General features: G+C 26.7%; 1 long non-coding RNA gene across 1 annotated transcript; it reads left to right on the forward strand.

The window, feature by feature from the left end:
• Positions 1-236: 236 nt before the first annotated feature.
• Positions 237-5,800, forward strand: LOC130892330 (uncharacterized). Its single transcript, XR_009059023.1, has 2 exons — positions 237-533; positions 5,456-5,800. It is a non-coding gene; the product is annotated as an uncharacterized LOC130892330 (long non-coding RNA).
• The last annotated feature ends 1,460 nt before the right edge of the window (positions 5,801-7,260 follow it).

The following is a 7,260-nucleotide window of genomic DNA, read 5'->3' on the forward strand; positions in this document are numbered from 1 at the left end:
ACATTCAAACAGAAGATTGTTAATATTTATGACTAAAACTAATTTTTCTCATTATATGATACTGATCAAATAAAATCTTGACGTTGTTATTTTGGATTGATCAATTCTTTTCAGCGTTTACTGTAACACATTTAAGTCCAGTAAATATTTGATGAATAATTATGATGATAATCATATGATAGAATTGCTCCAATACACCTCAAATTCACTTTGATTCGAAATAGTGGTACATGGATCCTTCTGATCAATATAAATGATAATTAGATAATTAAGTAACTTGAAGATGTGATTTCCATTCAAATGACTTTCCGAGTAATCTGTTGAGATTTTCCTGATCTTTGAGAACAAATCTGTTGGGTTAATGAGATGATTGTGTGATGAATGTCATAAATGAGGTAGGCAACGGCCGCGATATGGAAAAGTGATTCGTAATTTTCGGTATCGATTTCGCTGTGTCGCGAATCGGTTTTAAGTGATGGATATCATGGAAATGGAAAATGGATATGGAGGCTTTCCTATGTGGACAAAGTTATGTGAGTACAAATGATTTTACGTATCAAATTAACTTCGTAAAATATTTGCATAGTAAGTTAAATTACTAATTTTTTTTATACCATCCTCAAACATTATTATTGAAAAGTAATGAACGCTCTGTATAATTAGTATCCAAGCAAGATTTATACTCAAAGATCATAAAATTAAACCTCATTTTGGAAAATTCTCTCATTTTTTTCAAAAAATTACTTAAGGATTTTTATAATCTGAATGAATTCTTTTTTACTGATTAGTAATTTTAACCATCTTATGTTCATAAAAACAATGGTTATTCTATAAGAAATTCTTAAGGTGTAGGTAGATTGTTTAGAATTCAATGTTTTTAATGGTTTACTACTATGGAGTCTGGTATGTTTATTTTAGAAATCTTTTATCATTTATGAACCATCATTACACCCTTTTTTTTTGTTAAAAGTATCCTTCATTTATTTTTCTACATTGGTTATCGAGAATTTACAAGAGGTATAATATATTTGAAAAACAACACGTGCGGTGCAGTTTAGGAACCTTTTTTATCTGTTTGTAGAATAGTTTGTTTACATTATATCGAGGGTTTAATACCGATAACGAAAAATGACCGTGCAGCCCCTTCTTGGATGCTTTGTCTTTGTTCGAAGAATTGTGTATTTACATTTCAATCTTATTTTTGGCATTTATGAGATTACGTTTAACAGAATTCTTAAAGAGATAAGGACCACCCTACACTATGAGAAATTTTAAAATCGCAGTATTCTAGATACATACTCGTAATAATACCAAAATAACTATACATGTTGAGGGTTTATTACTAATAAACGAAAATTGATAATGATAATAAAGGTATACAGGGAGTATCAGTTGAGAGATAGGTATGACTTATTTACAACTAGGATAACTTGGTTATACGAAATTAGAATAAATTAGAAAATATGTAGGTTATTTAGATTTACAGGGAGACGAGAAACTTTGGAATGGTTGAAAATAATGAATGTTATTTGTACTAGAAGTAATCTCGAAACAAAAATTCTTGTATATTTCAGCATTGAATTCCTAATTATTGTCCATACAAGGACACTCTGTATTCAAACAACTATTCGAATATTTCTATTAATGAAAATTCGGTTTCATCACACCTCGTTTTTTTCTTCTTTAATATTGGACATATTCCACCACCTCTTAGCTGTACTACTGCACCACACACTGATATGTCTTTATTGTTGTTTCCTTCACGAGATCCACAATGTTCTTCCTGTTCCATTCAAAATTCCTTCAAAGTATTTAGCCCATCTTTTAATTTTTCTTGTGAATCAATTAAGGACTCTTCTCTCGTTGTCCCTTATATAAATTACTCTGTAATTACCTAACTGTGTCCTCTCGTGATTTTTTTGTTCTATTGGTAAAAATTTCTCAATTCTTTGTTTTTAAACTTGATGGTAAATGAAACTTTTCTCAGAGTTGACTTTAGTTTCCGTGTAAAATTAAAAAATGTGATTCATATGTTTCATTTGTTCAACTAATTTTGGTATATACCGTATTATGAATAAACTCTGAATTTGTGCACAGTTTGTTTACTAGAAACAACTGAATTATAACATGTAACTCACCCTATACACATGATCTGCTGTCCAAAATGTCCATATCAAATCAAATTAATTGTCAATAAATCAATAATAAAAGTATTCTTATTACGATCAAGTAATGCTATTTCTCAATGATCCTTAATAAAAGTCTTGTACATTTTTTTCAAAAATACACATTTCAGAGTTTGCAAAAATACCCAAAATTATTTTTAGTATTCTGATAGATTCGTTCTATCGATGTCGGTATTTATTTAAAAGAATTTAATATTTTATGATGGACTTCCTTTTTATTATTTTGAGGGATTGCAGCTTTATTATACTTTTATTGGTGCCGAAATTTAAATTTATTTATTTTCGAGGAACATCACGTTCAAAGGAACCTTTTTTTATCCTTTCATGTTTATTATTTTACAAAATTTCATATTCAAAAATACACGTTTCAGAGTTTGCAAAAATACCCAAAATTATTTTTAGTATACGGGTAGGTTCGTTCTATTGATGTCGTTATTTAGTTAAAAGAATTTAATATTTTATGATGGACTTCCTTTTTCTTATTTCAGGGAATGCAACTTTATTATACTTTTATTGTTGCCGAAATGTAAAATTATATATTTTCTAGAAACATCACGTTCGATGGAACCTTTTTGATCCTTTCATGTTTATTATTTTACAAAATTTCATATTCAAAAATACACGTTTCAGAGTTTGCAAAAATACCCAAAATTATTTTTAGTATACGGGTAGGTTCGTTCTATTGATGTCGTTATTTAGTTAAAAGAATTTAATATTTTATGATGGACTTCCTTTTTCTTATTTCAGGGAATGCAACTTTATTATACTTTTATTGTTGCCGAAATGTAAAATTATATATTTTCTAGAAACATCACGTTCGATGGAACCTTTTTGATCCTTTCATGTTTATTATTTTACAAAATTTTATATCCTCTCAATCGTTATTTAAGAACGATAACCGCCCGATACTAATGTGTCCAAATTCTACATTCACCAAGCAAATAATATATTTATTTGAAATTACTTGTAATCATTAATTGAAAATAAGGCTGTAAAACAAAGTAGTAGGAAAAACTAAGATATGAAAGTACAAACAATTCTGATAAAGTTTAATACAAAGCGGGGTTTCCTCAAATTTCCCGAATTATTATGAAGGTGTATCTTTATATGGAAAATAACCATTTTCTTCTTTATAATTTGAATGTAAATTCACTTATAAAAACTGAAACATGCGGTAGCGCGAAAAACAAATTTGATGTAATCTTAGTGGTAATCAATTAAAACGAGCTTCACGGAAAATTCCCGTTTATGAATTTTCCGAAAATTGTTACAGATAGTTTCGAATATACGTGTCCATACCATATTTTCGTAAGTTTTTGAAAGAAAAATGATGCGAAAACTTTTTTTTGTGATACTAAGATAGGAACGAGGACCACATAATATTTTTGAAAAATTTTCAAATCACAGCATAAATATTATACTGTCATTCTTTTACTATTATGTTTTGAAATATAATTGCTAACCATCCTGTATATACGGCAACACCAATGTTGCTCTTCGTGCTCCATTCTCTCAATTTTTTCAAAAAATCACTCAAGATGTATTATAATATGAAATCCTATTCCCTGATTAGTAATTTTAGCCAATAGTTATATGTTCAGGAAAACAATGGTTATTCTATAAGAAATTTTTATAGTGAACTTAAAATTATTTCAAATATTCAAGATTCCTTCGGACAATTTCATATATCAATTAATTCTATGACTCTATTTGGATTGCAACAATATTCTTTTATGTAAAACTTTCATACGAACTTTCTGTAGTAGCTTTCATATTTTCAATGTTACTGCAAAGCGTTATCATTTGAAAAATACAGTAAAAAAAATTTCATTTGCAATAGAATACCAAGAAAGGATTTGTATATTTATAATCTCTACACCAAATTAAATTGTTATATATTATAAAGGCAAAATAAAAATTTAAGATACCCATCCCATCAACAGTTTGACAAAAGTTAAATTTTGGGAAATGAAAGTTCAGTTAGTTTCGTAGTTTTCATTGAAATGATTTCATTTGTGTTACTTATTAGATGTATATTGAGAATGCTTATTATTTTCTAATGATTATGATGTTTATATTGTATCCAGGATTTTCTTATTGTAATAACCAAGAACCAATTATAATTTTTCTTGTTTTATTTATCATGGAAATTTCCTTTCGGCGAGCGAGCAAGAGCGGGACGAATTTTTCACTTATTTTAAACAACACGATGATAAATGAAATTATATTATAATTTCATAAGATTCAAAAGATGCCAGATCTGAAGGCTAGGAAGGTTATTCGTATTATGCTTTTGGAATACAAAGTTTGCTTTCCAGCTTTAAGTTTTGACGGTTTATTTTTCAAAATTTTGGATTTTCTTAATTTAATAACCACAAACCAATTACCTATTATGAGAAGTTTAAAGAAATAATAAAATAATTTTTGGTTTAGATTTTTAGCACTAGCAACGCCATCTTTACAGAGAAGCTCATACTGAGCTTATTTTAATATTAATTTCTACTATTTCGTATGTCTCGGCTCTCGACTTTTTGTCACCTATTTACAAAACTGAAAGGAAGATGGCGTCCGCTATTTTCACACTAATTTAATTTTTCATTAAAACTAAAGTTGTATCGAAGTGTAGAAACATATTTTTTATTGAGTTAATGATTTAATTATGAAGAAAATGTAAATAGAAAAGTCTAAAAATTGAAAAACACTCTCCGAACTGTTCATGATGGTCGAATACCCAATAGCGCCACCTCTTATTGAAAAGCTGTATTTCATTACTTTTCAGTAATAATTTCAGTAGAAAACATTTTTTTAAGTGCCTACTTCTCTTTGTATCTGATATAAAATTATATTGATATACAGGGTGTGCCAACGCAGCTAAAAATTTAAGTATTAGGGGTTCATTTTAAAAACATTTTTTATTAGATGTCTTTGAGGTCCATAATTTGAAATTATTTCGAACAAGCGAAACATAATTATAAAAACATGAGGATGAGGTTTTTTTTAGTTCTTTGAGAGGTGTGGGTAAATTTATATAATAATCGTCGGTAAATAAAAGAACGCTGTAATTAATTCAACTAGATATTACAACAAAAACTCTAATGACAAAATGTAATGTTTATCAAAATAGATTAAATAAATTGCTTAACGGAAATTTTGAAAAAAAAAACATAATATCTATGTATTATAATTATTTGATTTCGTATTAACGCTCAGGTTATTTTTCAAACAATTTTAAAAAATGGAAGATTTGAATTTATTTTTTTTTGTTTTAGGTGTTTGTGCGCGATTCGATGCGAAATTTTAACCCGTTAACGAAACGAAAAATATATAGTGTGCGAATCGATAAAGCGGTTTGCCAAAAGGAAGGTGATTGTTGAATAAATAACAATAAAACATATTTCTTCAATTTTTGTAACAAATATGTATTTTAAATTACAAATATATGTGTTTCTAAAATGGAAATGCTGCTGCATGAGGAATATATGAATACATGTAAAATTCTATTTTCTATTATCGTTTTTCTGTGTCACGTTTCTTTCCAATACTTAACCTGTCTGAAAAAAAAATTTTTTATGTAATAAATTTTTTACAAATTAAATTTACAAATATAAAAAAAATTATAGATATCTGGAGAATAATATTCGTATGAATTTGTCTTTTTATGTTTTTGTTTTTTTCAGTTAAGTAAATTGAAAGTATGTGTGTGATAATTATTGTATCTTGTATGCGTGTGTAAAAAATTCCGTTTTGCAATCTTCATATCGATGGCTACTTCATTTGTTATAAATTTTCGTTTTTCTTTCCCAAACTTGACCTGAAATTTAAAAATATAAAATGTTGTAAACTTCGAATATGTGAATTACTTTGATAATAATTGAATGATAAAATAATTATACCCTGTTTTGTTCTTATGCAGAAATTGATAAAATTGAATTCTTCGAGATGAAAATTACATTTTTTTAATAATAATTCGAAAAAAAAACATATTTTCTGGACATTTTATTTTATAATCGACTGTGAACAATTTATTCAAACGTTAATTGTTTCTAAGTCATATCAACCCTTAAAAAAAGAAAACTGCATCTGTTTCTTTTTTAATTTTGAATGTTTTCTGCTCAAGTTAGTTAAATTAAATGGAAAATTTTTTCAAATGTAAATTATTTCTAATACATATCAATCATTTAAAAAAAACACTGAATCTGTTTATTTTTAATATTCTCTGATCAAGTTAATAGAAGAAAGTATGTATGTAATAATGATAAATACCTTTTACGGAATGGAAATTTTCCAAAGTCCATCAAATAGGAAGCAAACTTGTGTGAAAAATCAAGTTTTCCAATCTTCATATCGACAGCTATTTCATTTGTTATAAATTTTCGTCTTTCTTTCCCAAACTGGACCTGAAATTTAAAAATATAAAATATTGTAAATTTCGGATCTGTGGATTACTTTGATAATTGATTGATAAAATTATTATACACTGTTTTGTTCTTATGCAGAAATTTATAAAATTAAATTTTTCGAAACTAAAATTCCATATTTTTAATAATAATTTGAAAAAAAAATCATTTTCTGGACTATTTTATTAATTGAGCCACTTGGAAAAATTTTTCAAAGTTATTATACATCGTTGTTTTCTAAAACAAATTTTTATAAAATTGAATTTTTCGAAAGTAAAATTCCATTTCTTCAATAATCATTTGAAAAAAAAATCATTTTATTAATTTTATTTTTAGTCTATTTTATTAATTAAGCCATTTGGAAAATATTTTCAAACGTAAATTATTTCTAATTTATATCATTAAAAAACACTGCATCTATTCTTTTTTAATATTCTCTGGTGAAGTTAACAGAAGAAAGTATGTGTGTAATAATAATAAATACCTTTCACGAAATGGAAATTTTCCAAAGTCCATCAAATAGGAATCAAACTTGTGTAAAAAATTAAGTTTCCCAATCTTCATATCGACAGCTACTTCATTTGTATAAATGTTCATCATTCTTTTCCATTATCGACTTAAAAATTTGAAATTTGTAGATATAAAATCATGTGATAAATATCTAACGTAAACTCCGA

The sequence above is a fragment of the Diorhabda carinulata genome, chromosome 4, assembly GCF_026250575.1.
Source record: "Diorhabda carinulata isolate Delta chromosome 4, icDioCari1.1, whole genome shotgun sequence".
Taxonomy (NCBI): Eukaryota; Metazoa; Arthropoda; class Insecta; order Coleoptera; family Chrysomelidae; genus Diorhabda; species Diorhabda carinulata.